Raw genomic sequence first — 22,948 nt, forward strand, 5'->3', positions numbered from 1 at the left:
ACCACCTATAGCCTACACTATACCACCTATAGTCTACACTACACCACCTATAGTCTACACTACACCACCTATAGTCTACACTACACCACCTATAGTCTACACCACCTATAGTCTACACTACACCACCTATAGTCTACACCACCTATAGCCTACACTACACCACCTATAGTCTACACTACACCACCTATAGTCTACACTACACCACCTATAGTCTACACTACACCACCTATAGTCTACACTACACCACCTATAGTCTACACTACACCACCTATAGTCTACACCACCTATAGTCTACACTACACCACCTATAGTCTACACCACCTATAGCCTACACTACACCACCTATAGTCTACACTACACCACCTATAGCCTACACTACACCACCTATAGCCTACACTACACCACCTATAGTCTACACTACACCACCTATAGTCTACACTACACCACCTATAGTCTACACTACACCACCTATAGTCTACACTACACCACCTATAGCCTACACTACACCACCTATAGTCTACACTACACCACCTATAGCCTACACTATACCACCTATAGTCTACACTACACCACCTATAGTCTACACTACACCACCTATAGTCTACACTACACCACCTATAGACTACACCACCTATAGTCTACACCACCTATAGCCTACACTACACCACCTATAGTCTACACTACACCACCTATAGTCTACACTACACCACCTATAGTCTACACTACACCACCTATAGCCTACACTACACCACCTATAGCCTACACTACACCACCTATAGCCTACACTACACCACCTATAGTCTACGCTACACCACCTATAGTCTACACTACACCACCTATAGTCTACGCTACACCACCTATAGTCTACACTACACCACCTATAGTCTACACCACCTATAGCCTACACTACACCACCTATAGTCTACACTACACCACCTATAGTCTACACTACACCACCTATAGCCTACACTACACCACCTATAGTCTACACTACACCACCTATAGCCTACACTATACCACCTATAGTCTACACTACACCACCTATAGTCTACACTACACCACCTATAGTCTACACTACACCACCTATAGACTACACCACCTATAGTCTACACCACCTATAGCCTACACTACACCACCTATAGTCTACACTACACCACCTATAGTCTACACTACACCACCTATAGTCTACACTACACCACCTATAGCCTACACTACACCACCTATAGCCTACACTACACCACCTATAGCCTACACTACACCACCTATAGTCTACGCTACACCACCTATAGTCTACACTACACCACCTATAGTCTACACCACCTATAGCCTACACTACACCACCTATAGTCTACACTACACCACCTATAGTCTACACTACACCACCTATAGTCTACACTACACCACCTATAGTCTACACTACACCACCTATAGTCTACACTACACCACCTATAGTCTACACTACACCACCTATAGTCTACACTACACCACCTACACTACACCACCTATAGTCTACACTACACCACCTATAGTCTACACTACACCACCTATAGTCTACACTACACCACCTATAGCCTACACTACACCACCTATAGTCTACACTACACCACCTACACTACACCACCTATAGTCTACACTACACCACCTATAGCCTACACTACACCACCTATAGTCTACACTACACCACCTACACTACACCACCTATAGTCTACACTATACCACCTATAGCCTACACTACACCACCTATAGTCTACACTACACCACCTACACTACACCACCTATAGTCTACACTATACCACCTATAGCCTACACTATACCACCTATAGTCTACACTACACTACCTATAGTCTACACTACACCACCTATAGCCTACACTACACCACCTATAGTCTACACTACACCACCTACACTACACCACCTATAGTCTACACTACACCACCTATAGTCTACACTACACCACCTATAGTCTACACTACACCACCTATAGTCTACACTACACCACCTATAGTCTACACTACACCACCTATAGTCTACACTACACCACCTATAGTCTACACTACACCACCTATAGCCTACACTACACCACCTATAGCCTACACTATACCACCTATAGTCTACACTACACCACCTATAGTCTACAGTACACCACCTATAGTCTACACTACACCACCTATAGCCTACACTACACCACCTATAGTCTACACTACACCACCTACACTACACCACCTATAGTCTACACTATACCACCTATAGTCTACACTACACCACCTATAGTCTACACTACACCACCTATAGTCTACACCACCTATAGTCTACACTACACCACCTATAGTCTACACCACCTATAGCCTACACTACACCACCTATAGTCTACACCACCTATAGCCTACACTACACCACCTATAGTCTACACTACACCACCTATAGTCTACACTACACCACCTATAGTCTACACTACACCACCTATAGTCTACACTACACCACCTATAGTCTACACTACACCACCTATAGCCTACACTACACCACCTATAGTCTACACTACACCACCTATAGCCTACACTATACCACCTATAGTCTACACTACACCACCTATAGTCTACACTACACCACCTATAGTCTACACTACACCACCTATAGTCTACACTACACCACCTATAGACTACACCACCTATAGTCTACACCACCTATAGCCTACACTACACCACCTATAGTCTACACTACACCACCTATAGTCTACACTACACCACCTATAGTCTACACTACACCACCTATAGCCTACACTACTCCACCTATAGCCTACACTACACCACCTATAGCCTACACTACACCACCTATAGTCTACGCTACACCACCTATAGTCTACACTACACCACCTATAGTCTACACCACCTATAGCCTACACTACACCACCTATAGTCTACACTACACCACCTATAGTCTACACTACACCACCTATAGTCTACACTACACCACCTATAGTCTACACTACACCACCTATAGTCTACACTACACCACCTATAGCCTACACTACACCACCTATAGTCTACACTACACCACCTATAGTCTACACTACACCACCTATAGTCTACACTACACCACCTATAGTCTACACTACACCACCTATAGTCTACACTACACCACCTACACTACACCACCTATAGTCTACACTACACCACCTATAGTCTACACTACACCACCTATAGTCTACACTACACCACCTATAGCCTACACTACACCACCTATAGTCTACACTACACCACCTACACTACACCACCTATAGTCTACACTACACCACCTATAGCCTACACTACACCACCTATAGTCTACACTACACCACCTACACTACACCACCTATAGTCTACACTATACCACCTATAGCCTACACTACACCACCTATAGTCTACACTACACCACCTACACTACACCACCTATAGCCTACACTATACCACCTATAGCCTACACTATACCACCTATAGTCTACACTACACTACCTATAGTCTACACTACACCACCTATAGCCTACACTACACCACCTATAGTCTACACTACACCACCTACACTATACCACCTATAGTCTACACTACACCACCTATAGTCTACACTACACCACCTATAGTCTACACTACACCACCTATAGTCTACACTACACCACCTATAGTCTACACTACACCACCTATAGTCTACACTACACCACCTATAGCCTACACTACACCACCTATAGCCTACACTATACCACCTATAGTCTACACTACACCACCTATAGTCTACAGTACACCACCTATAGTCTACACTACACCACCTATAGCCTACACTACACCACCTATAGTCTACACTACACCACCTACACTACACCACCTATAGTCTACACTATACCACCTATAGTCTACACTACACCACCTATAGTCTACACTACACCACCTATAGCCTACACTACACCACCTATAGCCTACACTACACCACCTATAGCCTACACTACACCACCTATAGTCTACACTACACCACCTATAGTCTACACTACACCACCTATAGTCTACACTACACCACCTATAGTCTACACTACACCGCCTATAGTCTACACTACACCACCTATAGTCTACACCACCTATAGTCTACACTACACCACCTATAGTCTACACTACACCACCTATAGTCTACACCACCTATAGTCTACACTACACCACCTATAGTCTACACCACCTATAGCCTACACTACACCACCTATAGTCTACACTACACCACCTATAGTCTACACTACACCACCTATAGTCTACACTACACCACCTATAGTCTACACTACACCACCTATAGTCTACACTACACCACCTATAGTCTACACTACACCACCTATAGTCTACACCACCTATAGTCTACACTACACCACCTATAGTCTACACCACCTATAGCCTACACTACACCACCTATAGTCTACACTACACCACCTATAGCCTACACTACACCACCTATAGCCTACACTACACCACCTATAGTCTACACTACACCACCTATAGTCTACACCACCTATAGTCTACACTACACCACCTATAGTCTACACCACCTATAGCCTACACTACACCACCTATAGTCTACACTACACCACCTATAGTCTACACTACACCACCTATAGTCTACACTACACCACCTATAGTCTACACTACACCACCTATAGTCTACACTACACCACCTATAGTCTACACTACACCACCTATAGTCTACACCACCTATAGTCTACACTACACCACCTATAGTCTACACCACCTATAGCCTACACTACACCACCTATAGTCTACACTACACCACCTATAGCCTACACTACACCACCTATAGTCTACACTACACCACCTATAGTCTACACTACACCACCTATAGTCTACAGTACACCACCTATAGTCTACACTACACCACCTATAGTCTACACTACACCACCTATAGTCTACACTACACCACCTATAGTCTACACTACACCACCTATAGCCTACACTACACCACCTATAGCCTACACTACACCACCTATAGTCTACACTACACCACCTATAGTCTACACTACACCACCTATAGTCTACACTACACCACCTATAGTCTACACTACACCACCTATAGCCTACACTACACCACCTATAGTCTACGCTACACCACCTATAGTCTACACTACACCACCTATAGTCTACGCTACACCACCTATAGCCTACACTATACCACCTATAGTCTACACCACCTATAGTCTACACTACACCACATGTAGTCTACAGTACACCACCTACACTACACCACCTATAGTCTACACTACACCACCTATAGCCTACACTACACCACCTATAGTCTACACTACACCACCTATAGTCTACACTACACCACCTATAGCCTACACTATACCACCTATAGTCTACACTACACCACCTATAGCCTACACTACACCACCTATAGCCTACACTACACCACCTATAGCCTACACTACACCACCTATAGTCTACACTACACCACCTATAGTCTACACTACACCACCTATAGCCTACACTACACCACCTATAACCTACACTACACCACCTACACTACACCACCTATAGTCTACACTACACCACCTATAGTCTACACTACACCACCTATAGTCTACACTACACCACCTATAGTCTACACTACACCACCTACAGTCTACACTACACCACCTATAGCCTACACTACACCACCTATAACCTACACTGCACCGCACCACCTACACTACACCACCTATAGTCTACACTACACCACCTATAGTCTACACTACACCACCTATAGCCTACACTACACCACCTATAGTCTACACTACACCACCTATAGCCTACGCTACACCACCTATAGTCTACGCTACACCACCTATAGTCTACGCTACACCACCTATAGCCTACGCTACACCACCTATAGCCTACGCTACACCACCTATAGTCTACGCTACACCACCTATAGCCTACGCTACACCACCTATAGTCTACGCTACACCACCTATAGTCTACGCTACACCACCTATAGTCTACGCTACACCACCTATAGCCTACACTACACCACCTATAGTCTACACTACACCACCTATAGTCTACACTACACCACCTATAGTCTACACTACACCACCTATAGTCTACACTACACCACCTATAGCCTACACTACACCACCTATAGTCTACACTACACCACCTATAGTCTACACTACACCACCTATAGTCTACACTACACCACCTATAGTCTACACTACACCACCTATAGCCTACACTACACCACCTATAGCCTACACTACACCACCTATAGTCTACACCACCTATAGTCTACACTACACCACCTATAGCCTACACTACACCACCTATAGTCTACACTACACCACCTATAGTCTACACTACACCACCTATAGTCTACACTACACCACCTATAGTCTACACTACACCACCTATAGTCTACACTACACCACCTATAGCCTACACTACACCACCTATAGTCTACACTACACCACCTATAGTCTACACTACACCACCTATAGCCTACACTACACCACCTATAACCTACACTACACCAGCTATAGCAACAACCATGTAATCATCATCTTAGGTATACACACCACACACTGGTTTACGTGGGGGCTCCAAATAATTGCTTCACAGGATTGGGATTATGTATACACCATAGGGATTCACAGAGCACAGAACATGTTTGCCCTGATTGCAGGGGGAAAGTTGTGTCTCACATAGAAACGTGGCCCAAATTATAACTGTTTCGGGATTATTATTGGTTCTTTAAGACAGGGTTTCCCAAACTCGGTCCTGGGGCCCCCCACTGGGTGCACGGTTTGGTTTTTGCCCTAGCACTACACAGCGGATTCAAATAATCAAAGCTTGATGATGTGTGGTTATTTGAGTCAGCTGTTAGTGCTGGGGCAAAAACCAAAACACACACCCAGGGGATGCGGGGCTCCAGGACCGAGATTGGGAAATCCTGCTCGTAAGACATGCCTTTTGCTTCATTTGACATGCGAAGCAGTGGCACAGATTTCGGTTTCATTCTCAGAGTCTTGGTACTCTCAACATCGAATCCTTCTGCTGAAAAGATGCGCACAGTAAAGAGGACATGAGAGGGAGAGGAGATAAGAGAGGGAGAGGAGATAAAAGAGGGAGAGGAGATAAAAGAGGGAGAGGTGATGAAAGAGGGGGAGGAGATGAAAGAGGGAGAGGGGATGAAAGAGGGAGAGGGGATAAACGAGGGAGAGGAGATGAAAGAGGGAGAGGGGATGAAAGAGGGAGAGGGGATGAAAGAGGGGGAGGGGATGAAAGAGGGAGAGGGGATGAAAGAGGGGGAGGAGATGAGGGGGAGGAGATGAAAGAGGGAGAGGGGATGAAAGAGGGAGAGGGGATGAGAGGGGGAGGGGATGAAAGAGGGGGAGGGGATGAAAGAGGGGGAGGAGATGAAAGAGTGGGAGGAGATAAAAGAGGGAGAGGAGATAAAAGAGGGAGAGGAGCTGAAAGAGGGAGAGGAGATAAAAGAGGGAGAGGAGATAAAAGAGGGAGAGGGGATGAAAGAGGGGGAGGAGATGAAAGAGGGGGAGGGGATGAAAGAGTGGGAGGAGATAAAAGAGGGAGAGGGGATGAAAGAGGGAGAGGGGATGAAAGAGGGGGAGGAGATAAAAGAGGGAGAGGAGCTGAAAGAGGGAGAGGAGATGAAAGAGTGGGAGGAGATAAAAGAGGGAGAGGAGATAAAAGAGGGAGAGGGGATGAAAGAGGGGGAGGAGATGAAAGAGGGAGAGGGGATGAAAGAGGGAGAGGGGATAACCGAGGGAGAGGAGATGAAAGAGGGAGAGGGGATGAAAGAGGGAGAGGGGATAAACGAGGGAGATGAGATGAAAGAGGGAGAGGAGATGGGAGAGGGGATGAAAGAGGGAGAGGGGATAAAATAGGGGGAGGAGATGAGAGGGAGAGGGGATGAAAGAGGGAGAGGAGATAAAAGAGGGAGAGGAGATAAAAGAGGGAGAGGAGATAAAAGAGGGAGAGGAGCTGAAAGAGGGAGAGGAGATAAAAGAGGGAGAGGAGATAAAAGAGGGGGAGGAGATGAAAGAGGGGGAGGGGATGAAAGAGTGGGAGGAGATAAAAGAGGGAGAGGGGATGAAAGAGGGAGAGGGGATGAAAGAGGGGGAGGAGATAAAAGAGGGAGAGGAGCTGAAAGAGGGAGAGGAGATGAAAGAGTGGGAGGAGATAAAAGAGGGAGAGGAGATAAAAGAGGGAGAGGGGATGAAAGAGGGGGAGGAGATGAAAGAGGGAGAGGGGATGAAAGAGGGAGAGGGGATAAACGAGGGAGAGGAGATGAAAGAGGGAGAGGGGATGAAAGAGGGAGAGGGGATAAACGAGGGAGAGGAGATGAAAGAGGGAGAGGAGATGGGAGAGGGGATGAAAGAGGGAGAGGGGATAAAATAGGGGGAGGAGATGAGAGGGAGAGGGGATGAAAGAGGGAGAGGAGATAAAAGAGGGAGAGGAGATGAAAGAGGGAGAGGGGATGAAAGACGGAGAGGAGATGAGAGGGAGAGGGGATGAAAGAGGGAGAGGGGATGAAAGAGGGAGAGGGGATGAGAGGGGGAGGGGATGAAAGAGGGGGAGGGGATGAAAGAGGGGGAGGGGATGAAAGAGGGGGAGGAGATGAAAGAGGGGGAGGAGATGAGAGGGAGAGGGGATGAAAGAGGGAGAGGGGATGTGTATCCTTACTTATGGGCCCTTCCCAACAATGCAGATATAAAAAATGCATACACAAAAAATGTATGCACGCACGACTGTAAGTCGCTTTGGATAAAAGCGTCTGCTAAATGGCATATTATTATTATTATTAAAAATAAATACATATATAAAAACACAAGGAATAAATGCACAACATTTACGTAACGATTACTTGGCTATATAAAATTGTATTTGATTTCTACAAACACTGCTGCTCATAATGCATGTTGGACAGGAGTCTGGGAAGCTTTTCAAACACACTCCCTCTCCTGCTGTCTGTCAGAGGGTTGATGAGTCCTAGGCTAAGGTAAATTGCTTCTTGCTGGTCTAATGTTATCCACCTTGATCACACGCCGCTGTGAAACGATAGCGGCATTTCATGCTGTTTTTCTGCAGCAGAGAGCAAGAGGAGGGGGGAGGGGGAGGGAGAAGGAGAGAGGCGTTGTTACGGTACAGACTAATAACCACCACTTGTGCATCTTTTCCGGGTTCGAAAAAAAATAAAAGTTTAAATGGAAAATATGGATTCCATTAACCTTGCAGGCAAAGGGCCATTCTCCAGCATCTCAGTAACAGCAAGGGGAATTGGGGAACACATTCAATTCTATTACTGTTTTTAATAAGCTGACAATTTGTTAATTTGCAGGGTCTGAAGTGTAAATGGACTGTTTCATCAGTAGCATCTTAATGGGATGTGCGTGATATGAGTGGCTTAGAGGTGTGGAGGTCCCTGATAAATGGGGGGCTGTTGGGATGTGCACACACACACACACACACACGCACGCACACACGCGTAGGCGCACACACACAGGCATAAATACTAACACATAAACACATTGTCACACCCTGGCTATGGGACTCTAGTTGTTGAGCCAGGGTGTGTTTGTTCTATGTGGTGTATTTCTATGTTGGGGGTTCTAGTTCGTCTATTTCTATGTTTTGCCTGAGTGACTCCCAATCAGAGGCAACGAGTGTCAGCTGTTGGCTGGTTGTCTCTGATTGGGAGCCATATTTAAACTGTCTGTTTTTCACTTTGTGTTTGTGGGTTTTTGTTCCGTGTTTCGGTCATTGATACCGTGGACTTCACGAGTCGTTTCTTGTTTTGTATTGTTTAAACTTTAACTAATTAAAGTATGTTTGTTCATCACGCTGCGCCTTGGTCTGTTCACTACGACGATCGTGACAGAAAAACCCACCGTACCAGGACCAAGCAGCGTGTCCAGGAACAGGCAGACTGGACATGGGAGGAAGGTGCCGGGAAAGGAGATGGAGAGGCTGGCGATGGCCCAGGTGGGCAAATCGTGGTCCTGGGAGGACATGCTCGGGGGCAAAGGGCCATGGGCAAGGATTAAGGCCCTGGCGAGAGAGGAGCAGCGGCGTCAGCAGTGTCATCGTCAGAAGGACGAGAGGCAACCCCAAACATTTTTTAGGGGGGGGCACACGGCATGGGCGGCTGGGCAGCAGGAGGCTGCCACAGGGCGATTTGGAGAGGAGGCCACCGGGTTTGGGGGCCCAGAAGGCAGGTTGGCGGAGCCTGGAAGGAGAGCGGAACCAACGTCCCGTACTCAGGCATGGCAGCATGGGACGGGGCAGGTTCCGCGGTATGCGGAGCGGCATTCTGTGCCACGAGTGGTCCGGCATAGTCCTGTACGTCCTGTGCGAGCGCCCCGCACATGTCGTGCGAAGGCGGGTATGCAGCCAGGACGGCGTGTGCCGGCTCAACGCTCGTGGTCTCCAATGCCTCTCCGCGGTCCCGGATATCCTGCTCCAGTGTCACGTGCTGTTATGCCAGTACGGGTACACAGCCCTGTACGTCCTGTGCGGATGCCTCACACAGAGTGTGTGAGGGTAGGCATTCAGCCAGGACGGGTTGTGGCCGCTCTTCACTCCAGGTCTCCTATCCGTCTCCACAGCCCGGTTCGGCCTGTTCCTGCTCCACGCACCAAGCCTACGGTGTGCGTCGCCAGCCCAGTCCGGCCTGTCCTTGCTCCACGCACCAAGCCTACGGTGTGCGTCGCTAGCCCAGCCCGGCCTGTCCCTGCTCCACGCACCAAGCCTACGGTGCGCGTCGCCAGCCCGGCCCGGCCTGTTCCTGCCACTCATACCAAGTCTACGGTGCGCGTCGCCAGCCTGGCCCGGCCTGTTCCTGCCACTCGCACCAAGCCTACGGTGTGCGTCGCCAGCCCAGTCCGGCCTGTCCCTGCTCCACGCACCAGGCCTACGGTGTGCATCGCCAGCCCAGCCCGGCCTGTCCCTGCTCCACGCACCAAGCCAGGGGTGCGAGTCGTCAGCCTGGTCCAGCCCGTTCCTGCTACTCGCACCAAGCCAGGGGTGCGAGTCGTCAGCCTGGTCCAGCCCGTTCCTGCCACTCGCACCAAGCCAGGGGTGCGAGTCGTCAGTCCGGTGAGGCCCGTTCCGGCTCCACGCACCAAGCCAGGGGTGCGCATCGTCAGCCCGGTCCGGCCCGTCGCTGCTCCACGCACCAAGCTAGGGGTGCGAGTCGTCAGTCCGGTGAGGCCCGTTCCGGCTCCACGCACCAAGCCAGGGGTGCGCATCGTCAGCCCGGTCCGGCCCGTTGCTGCTCCACGCACCAAGCCAGGGGTGCGAGTCGTCAGTCCGGTGAGGCCCGTTCCGGCTCCACGCACCAAGCCAGGGGTGCGTATCGTCAGCCCGGTCCGGCCCGTTGCTGCTCCACGCACCAAGCCAGGGGTGCGCATCGTCAGCCAGGTCCGGTCCTTTCCTGCCTCACGCACCAAGCCAGGGGTGCGCGTCGTCTGTCCGGCACAACCCGTGCCTGGGTCACCGGTGCCTAACCAGGTACCGGTCAACGGCTCCACTACTGAGTTGAAGCTAACCGCTCCTGCTACGTCCAGTCCAGCTCCAGCCAGCGGGGCCAGACCGGACCAGGGGCGCTATGGGGGGTTTGTTGGAGGGTGGTGGGCAAGCCCGGAGCCAGAACCGCCGCCGAGGAGGTATGCCCACCCAGCCCTCCCCTGTTTTGCTCTTTTTGAGGCGCGGTCGCAGTCCGCGCCTTTAGGGGGGTTACTGTCACACCCTGGCTATGGGACTCTAGTTGTTGAGCCAGGGTGTGTTTGTTCTATGTGGTGTATTTCTATGTTGGGGGTTCTAGTTCGTCTATTTCTATGTTTTGCCTGAGTGACTCCCAATCAGAGGCAACGAGTGTCAGCTGTTGGCTGGTTGTCTCTGATTGGGAGCCATATTTAAACTGTCTGTTTTTCACTTTGTGTTTGTGGGTTTTTGTTCCGTGTTTCGGTCATTGATACCGTGGACTTCACGAGTCGTTTCTTGTTTTGTATTGTTTAAACTTTAACTAATTAAAGTATGTTTGTTCATCACGCTGCGCCTTGGTCTGTTCACTACGACGATCGTGACACACATCAATGTGATGTGGTAATGGTTGGCAGATGTGAGACAATTGATAGATAATGTCATCCCTTTACTAATATACACTCAGGGGCCAGTTTATTAGGTACATCACTCGTTCACCAAAATGGTTCGCTCCTACAGACAGTGAGTCCCTTGGCCATGGCTTGCTATATAAAGCAGGCATCCCAATACTGATCGATTAAACGTTAGAATGGGCAAAACAAGTAACCTAAGCGACTTTGAGCATTGTATGATCGCCGGTGCCAGGCACGCCGGTTCCAGTATCTCAGAAACAGCCGACCTCCTGGGCTTTTTACCCACCGACGGTGTCAAGGGTGTCACAAAACATCCAGTCAGTGGCAGTCCTGTGGGCGAAACAGCTAGTTGATGAGAGGTCGGGCCACAAATAGACAAATAACGGCACAGTACAACAGTGTTGTGCAGAACAGCATCACGGAATGCACAACTCGTCGGTCCTTTAAACGGATGGGCTATTGCAGCAGGCGACCACACCGGACTTCACTCCTATCTGCTAAAAACAAGAAGCGGCTCCAGTGGGCCAACACTAGACAATTGAGGAGTGGAAAAACATCGCCTGTTCCGACGAATCCCGGTTCCTGTTGTGTCATGCTGATGGCAGAGTCAGGATTTGGCATAAGCAGCATGAGTCCATGGTCCCATTCTGTCTGGTGTCAACGGTACAGGCTGGTGGCGGTGGTGTAATGGTGTGGGGAATGTTATCCTGGCACATGTTAGGTCCCTTGATACCAATTGAGCAACATGTCCATGCCCCAAAGAATTCAGGCTGTTCTGGAGGGGGGTCCAACCCGGTACTAGATGGGTATACCTAATAAAATGGCCACTGAGTGTGTGTGTGTGTGTGTGTGTGTGTGTGTGTATACAGTATATCCTGAACAAAAATATAAACGCAAAATGTAAAGTGTTGGTCCCATGTTTCATGAGCTGATTTAAAGACCCCTGAAGTGTTCCATATGCACAAAAAGCTTATTTTCTTCCAAATTGTGTGCACAAATGTGTTTACCTCCCTGTTAGTGAGCATTTCTCCTCTGCCAAGATAATACATCTACCTGACAGGTGTAGCATATCAAGAAGCTGTTTGAACAGCATGATCATTAGACAGGAAGTACTGCCAAATTCTTTTAAACGACGTTGGATGCGGCTTACGGTAGAGAAATTAACATTAAATTATCTGGCAACAGCTCTGGTGGACATTCCTGCAGTCAGCATGCCAATTGCGCGCTCCCTCAAAACTTAAGACATCTGTGGCATTGTGTTGTGTGACAAAATTGCACATTTTAGAGTGACCTTTTATTTTCCCCAGCACAAGGTGCACCTTTGTAATGATCATGCTGTTTAATCAGCTTCTTGATATGCCACACCTGTCAGGTGGATGGATGTTCCCCCAAAAAAAAAAATCTAAAGGAAGTTTGTTCTGAACTGTCTGTCCTATATCTGAGAGATATAAGAAAGATCAGGAAAAGTATTTAACCCCTTATTTTTGGCACTAAACAGTCTCCATATATACTTCCATTAATCTTTTCAACTGGTACCGGGGGACCTTCAGACAAGTCTTGTGAGGCCTGTGGGCGTCCAACTGACGTACGTATTTGTGAGAGTCTCATCTTTCCACAGATGGGTCATATTAGTGTGTAGGTCAACCCGTTCGGACGCTACAGATGATGTTGTCTCATGGTCTGACAAACACCGCTCTAGCTCTGTCACTTTTCACTGCAGATGCGGAAGTGCGACATCGGTGGATGCGGTGGATTGAGACACATCCAATGCACAAAAAAAACATCTCTCTACGTTAAACTGACAGATTTCTATGAGGATTTTTTAATTATGCTAATTAGATTCCCACGGGGGCACGGACATCGACCCTAGGGTTTAAATATTTTCTCTTGCCCATTCACCCTCTGAATGGCACACACACAATCCATGTCTCAAGGCTTAAAACTCTTTAACCTGTCTCCTCCCCTTCATCTACACTGACTGAAGTGGATTTAACAGGTGACATCAATAAGGGATCATAGCTTTCACCTGGATTCACCTGGTCAATCTATGTCATGGAAAGAGCAGGTGTTCCTAATGTTTTGTATACTCAGTGTATACTAAGGTATAAATCCTGTTGGTTATTATTTCATATAGAGTTTTATCTACTGAGGCTTTGTGTTCTCTGTCACCAGCAGCATCCCTTGTCTTATCCAGTGGAGAATTATCCATGTTGAATCTATTTTGGCTATCATTGATATGAAGTCGGAAGAAAAATGACCAACATCTACTAATATCGCTGTCTCTGCCTCGGGTGATTTGTTTTGATTGATCCGCCAAGAGGGAGCAGTGAGAGAGATCCAATCAGCTTGTGTCTCCTGTTGCTGTCTGTTGCTCTGAACCAAAGAGAGATTGCCATGTACGTGTAGTACAGAAGAAGCTTTGATATGTGAATCATAGATACGGTAGAAAAAGCGAATGAGAGAGAGAGACGGAAAAGAAGAACAGAGGTATTTGTCAGTCTAACTGTTTTGCCTGCATCCTATCTAACTGCCTAACTGTTTTGCGTGCTAACAAACTAACTGCATTGTTTAAGAGTAAACGTTCAGAGCAGACGCCACACATTCCTTTGCTCCTTATTTGTAAGTGTGGAACCTGGGAGGTTGTTCTTCCCAAGATGCAGAGAGAGGGTTATTATTCCTGCTGTGATGGATTGTATTGGCGTTTTTCTTCTTCGCTCCTCGGCTACTGGGAGGCTGCCCGGCTGTATGTGGGCTCAGATGGCGGTGCAGGGGACTGTGACATGGCTACCGCTCTTTAGGGCACAGCTGGGTGATTCCTCACGAAACTAGAACAAAACAAGACCATGATTTGGGGGGGATTTTCACAAAATGTAATCAACAGAAAGGTCCTTTGGAGGAAGGATTGTTGACATATATATTTTACATTTGTATCTTAAAGTGTAAAAAAATTAAAAATAAAGGGGCAGTGCAGTTAAAAACCAGATTTTCCCAATTTTTTATGATATTTCCATGCTATAAGGTTGAAATAACACTCTGAAATTGTGAAAATTGTGATAATGCCCTTTTTGTTTAAGAGCTGTTTTTTAAAAAATCCTGGCATTTCAGCGTGTTCAGGTAGGATGGAACTTTTGGCCCACATCATGACATCACAGTGTGATCTGATTACAATAGACCAATGACTGTTCATCTGGATATGGAGGTGGGCTCTAGAAAGACCATCGTATCAGCCAATCAGGGCTGTGTATGTAAATATCTTCAAATGTGTTTCCTAACGCCCACACGATCAGACTGAGCATTTCAAGGGCCAAAGGAAGCTCAGGGAAATAAATGATAAAAGATATAGTTATTTTCATTAAAGGTGCAATATACAGAAATCGCTCCGCCATTTCCGGGTTACAAAAATACGAATAATTTCAGTTTGTGACAAAGTGACAAAACATGCGATGTATAATGTAGAGACAATCATTGTACCTTCTAAACCGCTGTGAAATATATTTTCTATTACCAGAAATATTGTATTTTCAGTTGTTTTGAAGCTGGTCTACAAAAAAAGACGCAAAACCGAAACTGCAGAACGGGAAGCATAGAAATAGCGCACATAGAACAGATCTAGCGCTTCTTAGACTTGCTTTCAATAAGAATGGCAGATCTATAACCCAATTTCTATGTGAATTTGGTCGGGGCGCCCATAAAGTTACATATTGGAGCTTTAAATAAACACACACGGTAATTGATTAGACATACAGTGATGATTTCAAAATAAAATGATAGACTGCATGAGGGCTTTAAATGAAATTAGAACATTTGTGACATTTTGGCATTACCCAGTCTTCCTTTAAGACTCCATAATGTTTCATATATAGGTGCTACAAAGCAAAAATTGATGTCATATGAAGCTTTACCGCTTGCTCAGTCACATGAGTAGTATTTCGATTTCAATAACAATTAGCTTACGTAAATGTATGAATATTGAAAAATATAAACATTCATATTGAAAATATAAAAAAAAAATGATTGGGCTCATTTTTCTATATATTGTTGAAGATAATATACTCTATGAGCATATCAAAGTTCAAGAGTGGGGATCTCTGCTAGTTTTGAAGGCCCAGTGCAGTCAACATTTTGTTTTTCCTGTGTTTTTGTATCATATTGTACAACAGCTGATGAAACGAACACTGTAAAAATTTGAAAACAGCCAATAACATCTAGTTTTAAGTTTTCCCCTCCCCAGTGAGGCCACTCCCAGACAGTACTAGCACAATTCTTGCTTGAGAAAGTTTTTTACTAAATTGCATTTTAATTGAAGACTGTTGCAGTAAGGTACTTAATTGTTGCCCAGAAATGATTTGATATTTATATAAAAACAGCCGTATTGGGCCTTTAAAGTTATGGCCCATTTTATACAGAGAAATTGGCATAGTAGGTATCGCAATATTTTTTTTCCATGGCAAAAATGAAAACACGAAGCAGACCAAACTTGTTGGTCCTTAAAAACTTGCTGTATGTAAAATATTGTGTGCTTGTAAAATAAATAAATGTGACTCTGGATGACAACGTAATGTTTGTTTTCCAACATTAGGGCTGTTTTCCTAAAGAAGATAAAGCCGCTTTGTGTTTTGTTTCCTTGTATCGCAATTTGTATTTGTATTAATTAGGGATCCCCATTAGTTCCTGCCAAGACAGCAGCTACTCTTCCTGGGGTTTATTAGGGATCCCCATTAGTTCCTGCCAAGGCAGCAGCTACTCTTCCTGGGGTTTATTAGGGATCACCATTAGTTCCTGCCAAGGCAGCAGCTACTCTTCCTGGGGTCCAAACACATTAAGGCACTTACATCACATATAAAACAAAAGATAAAACAGTGCATCATATAACATTATTACACCACTACATATCTACAATACATTTTACATTTAAATTTTAGTCATTTCGCAGACGCTCTTATCCAGAGCGACTTACAGTTAGTGAGTGCATACATTTTTCATGCTACACACAGACACTACACAAGTACCAAGAAATGAGAGCGCGAGAGAACGCTTCCCTGCAGCCGAGATGCGATGTGATCCAGGCGGTCCCGACTGCCTCTGAGCACCAGGGGAGAGGTTAGATCCTGGGGCTCCAATGCTGTGCTGCTCCGTGTGGTGGCTGTGAGCTCCAAGGGGTGCGCACCCCGAGTCGTGGTGCTGCTGTTGATATTGTTGCTGGCTATGGTGGTAATTGTTGTTAGGTCCAGTTCCACCGTATAATACCACCATACAACAATATTACAATGTACGTGTGTGTAGAGTACGTGTGCTAGCGTTTGTGTACGTATGCATGTGTCTGTACCTGTGTGTGTGTGTCTCTTCACAGTCCCCGCTGTTCCATAAGGTGTATTTTTACCTGTTTTTTAAATCTGATTCAACTGCTTGCATCAATTACCTGATGTGGAATAGTTCCATGTAGTCATGGCTCTATGTAGTACTGTGGCCTCCCATAGTTTGTTCTTGACTTGGGGATTGTGAAGAGACCTCTGGGGGCATGACTTGTGGGGTATGCATGTGTGTCCGAGCTGTGTGCTAGTAGTTTAAACAGACAGCCCGGCGCATTCAGCTTGTCAACACTTCTTACAAAAACAAGTAGCGATGAAGTCAATCTCTCCTCCACTTTGAGCCATGAGAGATTGACATGCATATCATTAATGTTAGCTCCCCGTGTACTTTTAAGGGCCAGCCATACTGCCGTGTTTTGAGCCAATTGTAATTTTCCTAAATCCCTCTTTGTGGCACCTGACCACACGACTGAACAGTAGTCCAGATGCCACAAAATTAGAGCCTGTAGAACCTGCCTTGTTGATAGTGTTGTTAAGAAGGCAGAGCTGCGCTTTATTATGGACAGACTTCTCCCCATCTTAGATACTGTTGTATCAATATGTTTGACCATGACAGTTTGCAATCCAGGGTTACTCCAAGCAGTTTAGTTAAGTTTAGTTAATACTGGTATCGTCCCGGCCCTAATATATACAACTCTGGAAAATATTAAGAGACCACTGCACATTTTTTTTAAATCAGCATCTCTACATGTATGACAGCCATTCCATTCCAGTGTCTGTTGAATTCCAACACAGGCACACCTCATTCTACTGAATTAGGTACTGATTAGGTGATCACCTGAACCAAATCTTATTTAACGAGGAAAAGTATAAAAATCACTGCTGTGGTCATCACTATCCTCTTGCAATAGAACCAGCTGGATGGCAAAAACAGTGCTAATAGTACCTCAAAAGTAATATTAATCAAAAAATAACTATTGACCATGCCAAAAGAGTTGAAAAGTAAAGTTTGGAGTGAGGAAAAGAAGGGTTCAATTCTGGCTTTACCTGCAGAGGGATACAGTGAACGTTAGGTTGCTTCCATCTTTAAAACTTCAAAGGCTGCGGTTCATAAGAACAAGGTCAAGCAGCAGACATTGGGGACAACAAAGCTACAGACCGGCAGAGGGCGAAAACGACTCTCTACTGACCGGGATACCGCCAACTCATTCAAATGTCACTCAACAACCGTAGGATGACATCAAGAGACCTACTAAAATAATGGCAAACGGCAGCTGGGGTGAAGTGCATAGCGAGGACGGTTTGAAACAGGCTCCTAGGGGCAGGGCTGAAGTCGTGCAACGCTAGAAAAAAGCCCTCTATCAATGAGAAGCAAAGAAGAGCCAGGCTGAGGTTTGCAAAATACCATAAGGATTGGACCGTAGAGGACTGGAGTAAGGTCATCTTCTCTGATGAGTCCAATTTTCAGCTTTGCCCAACACCTGGTCGTCTAATGGTTAGACGGAGACCTGGAGAGGCCTACAAGCCACAGTGTCTCGCACCCACTGTGAAATTTGGTGGAGGATCTGTGATAATCTGGGGGTGCTTCAGCAAGGCTGGAATCGGGCAGATTTGTCTTTGTGAAGGACGCATTAATCAACCCACGTACAAGGTTGGCCTGGAAGAAAACTTGCTTCCTTTTGCTCTGACATTGTTCTCCAACTCTGAGGATTGGTTTTTCCAGCAGGACAATGTGCCATGCCACACAGCCAGGTCAATCAAGGTGTGGATGGAGGACCACCAGATCAAGACCCTGTCATGGCCAGCCCAATCTCCAGACCTGAACCCCATTGAAAACTTCTGGAATGTGATCAAGAGGAAGATGGATGGTCACAAGCCATCAAACAAAGCCGAGCTGCTTGAATTTTTGCGCCAGGAGTGGCAAAAAGTCACCCAACATCAATGTGAAATGTGATTTCTGAACTCCTTCCTAAGTTAAAACATTAGTATTGTGTTGTTTAAAAATGAACATGAACTTATTTTCTTTGCATTATTCGAGGTCTGACAACACTGCATCTTTTTTGTTATTTTGACCAGTTGTCCTTTTCTACAAATAAATGCTCTAAATGACAATATTTTTATTTGGAATTTGGGAGAAATGTTGTCAGTAGTTTATAGAATAAAACAAAAATGTTATTTTTACCCAAACACATACCTATTAATAGTAAGACCAGAGAAACTGATAATTTTGTAGTGGTCTCTTAATTTTTTCAGAGCTGTATATGTAACCAAACACAACCCTCCTTTACTTGTATAATTACACATCCTTCAAATTACCAGCAGAGGGTGACCATTTTGAATCCATTTTCACATTCACTCTGTTGGTAGCCTAATGCTTACAAATGGGTTAATAACTTAAAATGTAGCAGAGATCCCACTCTTGAACTTTGATATGCCCGTAGAGTATATTATGTTCAACAATATATTGAAACATTTGCCTAATAAAAAATGGTATATTTTCAAAATTCATAAAATAATGTAAGAAAATTGTTATTGAAATCACTACTACTCGTATTCCAGAGCAAGCGGTGAAGCTTCATATGACACCAATGTTTGCTTTGTAGCACTTACAGATTAAACATGATGGAGTCTTAAAGGAGGCCTTGGGAAAGGTCAATGTCACAAATAGTCCAACTTCAATTAAATATTTCTCAATTATGCTTTAAGACACAAATGTCAAATATATGTAAACATCCCTTACTCCTAAGGTCCATTCTATCGATTACATTTTGTGAAAATCCCCCAAACCATGGTCTAGTCTCGTGAGGAATCACCCAGCTGCAATGTCACGCTGAATGGCGTCCAGGCTGCCCCTCGTGATCCCTTTAATGCGCACTTACATTAGTGTGTGTGTGTGTGTGTGTGTGTGTGTGTGCTTGTAACTGTATGGGTGGCTGGCCAGGGTTCCTGGGTGAGTTAGTTGGAGGTTAGCAGTGGCAGGCTGTCTTATCCAGGCTTTAGTTTGCGCCTCACTTCACCCAGTGCTCATTCTAGCGTCTCATTTGCATGTGGCATTTCCATGTGCTCTCTGTCTACCTCATCAGAAACCCTCTGGTCCATCACCTCATCACTCTCTTTGCCTCTTTATCACTCACTCCCTCTCCCTCCTTCCCTACCTCCTTTTCTCTCTCTCTCTCTGTTTGTCTCCTGCCTTGTCTTTCTTTCTTTCTCTCTATCTTTCTCTCTATCTTTCTCTCTATCTTTCTCATCCTTTTTTTTCTCATGTAAGAAACCAGGTGTAAATGATTTGAAGATAAACATAACCTGTGTTTATTCGGGAGGGTTGTTTGTCTCCAATGTTTGCACCCTGTAGTCACAACCTTTTACTTGTGTTTTCATAAATAGCACTTAAAATGTGACCTTGGGAGTTTTATTGCTTACCCACAACATGCTATGTGTTTTTAGAAGGTGTGACATTCAAAGTAAAATGGGAATGTGGCTGAAAGCGAAGCACAGATCACTGCTGCTTTCTGACATTTACCTGCGATTCAACCTGGCTGAATATAGCCCAAACCACACGCGGTGCCACGCACAAAGGACGTGCAGGAAGTGGTGCGTTTTCTGGAATGACTGTTGGGACTATTACGTATGCAGTGGCTGGGTGAAGGGGGAGCTTTCTGTATCACCTTGTTTTGGGGACAGTGATGAAGTGGGAGCTAGCCTCCTTGTGAGAGGATCATTGCGGTGACAGACGTGACAAATAACCAGCGGTAAACTGGGGGGGGGAGTGGGAGTGGGTGTGGCGTGCCGTAGCATCTCCATCCATCACCAGGGCTCAGCGGCAGGCGGCCCACAGAGGCCATCCCTCGGCACACACACACACACACACACACACACACACACACACACACACACACACACACACACACACACACACACACACACACACACACACACACACACTGTGGCGGGCTGCAAAGAGCTGTTGCAGGCTGCTAAGAGTTTCTGTCACCTCAGCCTGCTCACCTTACCCCCTCTAGCCTTTCTCCTGGCTTCTGGCAATCTGTTAATCACTCTCAAATACCACAGGTGGAGTTCAAACTGCAAAGTAATGCCTTACATTTAGTCCTGTGTGGTTTTTCAGCGTTCATTCATACATTTTTTTTACATTTTAGTCATTTAGCAGACGCTCTTATCCAGAGCGACTTACAGGAGCAATTAGGGTTAAGTGCCTTGCTCAAGGGCACATTAACGTCATTTAGCAGACGCTCTTAGCCAGAGCGACTCACAAATTGGTGCGTTCACCCTATAGCCAGTGGGATAACCCCTTTACAATTTGGGGGGGGGGTTTAGAAGGATTACTTTATCCTATCCCAGGTATTCCTTAAAGAGGTGGGGTTTCAAATGTCTCCGGAAGGTGGTGAGTGACTCCGCTGTCCTGGCGTCGTGAGGGAGCTTGTTCCACCATTGGGGTGCCAGAGCAGCGAACAGTTTTGCCTGGGCTGAGCGGGAACTATGCTTCCGCAGAGGAAGGGGAGCCAGCAGGCCAGAGGTGGATGAACGCAATGCCCTCGTTTGGGTGTAGGGACTGATCAGAGCCTGAAGGTACAGAGGTGCCGTTCCCCTCACTGCTCCATAGGCAAGCACCATGGTCTTGTAGCGGATGCGAGCTTCAACTGGAAGCCAGTGGAGTGTGCGGAGGAGGGGGGTGACGTGAGAGAACTTGGGAAGGTTGAACACCAGACGGGCTGCGGCATTCTGGATGAGTTGTAGGGGTTTAATGGCACAGGCAGGGAGGCCAGCCAACAGCGAGTTGCAGTAGTCCAGACGGGAGATGACAAGTGCCTGGATTAGGACCTGTGCCGCTTCCTGTGTAAGGCAGGGTCGTACTCTTCGAATGTTGTAGAGCATGAACCTGCAGGATCGGGTCACCGCCTTGATGTTGGCGGAGAACGACAGGGTGTTGTCCAGGGTCACGCCTAGGCTCTTCGCACTCTGGGAGGAGGACACAGCGGAGTTGTCAACCGTGATGGCGAGATCATGGAACAGGCAGTCCTTCCCCGGGAGGAAGAGCAGCTCCGTCTTGCCAGGGTTCAGCTTGAGGTGGTGATCCGTCATCCATACTGATATGTCTGCCAGACATGCAGAGATGCGATTCGCCACCTGGTTATCAGAAGGGGGAAAGGAGAAGATTAGTTGTGTATCGTCAGCGTAGCAATGATATGAAAGGCCATGTGAGGATATGACAGAGCCAAGTGACTTGGTGTATAGGGAGAAAAGGAGAGGGCCTAGAACTGAGCCCTGGGGGACACCAGTGGTGAGAGCACGTGGTGCGGAGACAGCTTCTCGCCACGCCACTTGGTAGGAGCGACCGGTCAGGTAGGACGCAATCCAGGAGTGAGCCGCGCCGGAAATGCCCAGCTCGGAGAGGGTGGAGAGGAGGATCTGATGGTTCACAGTATCAAAGGCAGCAGACAGGTCTAGAAGGACAAGAGCAGAGGAGAGAGAGTTAGCTTTAGCAGTGCGG

The 22,948-nt window shown here is 46.5% G+C and overlaps 1 pseudogene across 1 annotated transcript in view; it reads left to right on the plus strand.

Annotated features, from left to right (window-relative positions):
* The window catches only part of LOC311142772 (teneurin-2-like), a 269,215-nt pseudogene that overhangs the window by 95,177 nt on the left and 151,090 nt on the right, over positions 1–22,948 (plus strand). The gene's annotated exons all lie outside the window — the stretch shown is intronic.

Source organism: Coregonus lavaretus (assembly GCF_964263955.1).
Source record: "Coregonus lavaretus genome assembly, chromosome: 15".
NCBI lineage: Eukaryota > Metazoa > Chordata > Actinopteri > Salmoniformes > Salmonidae > Coregonus > Coregonus lavaretus.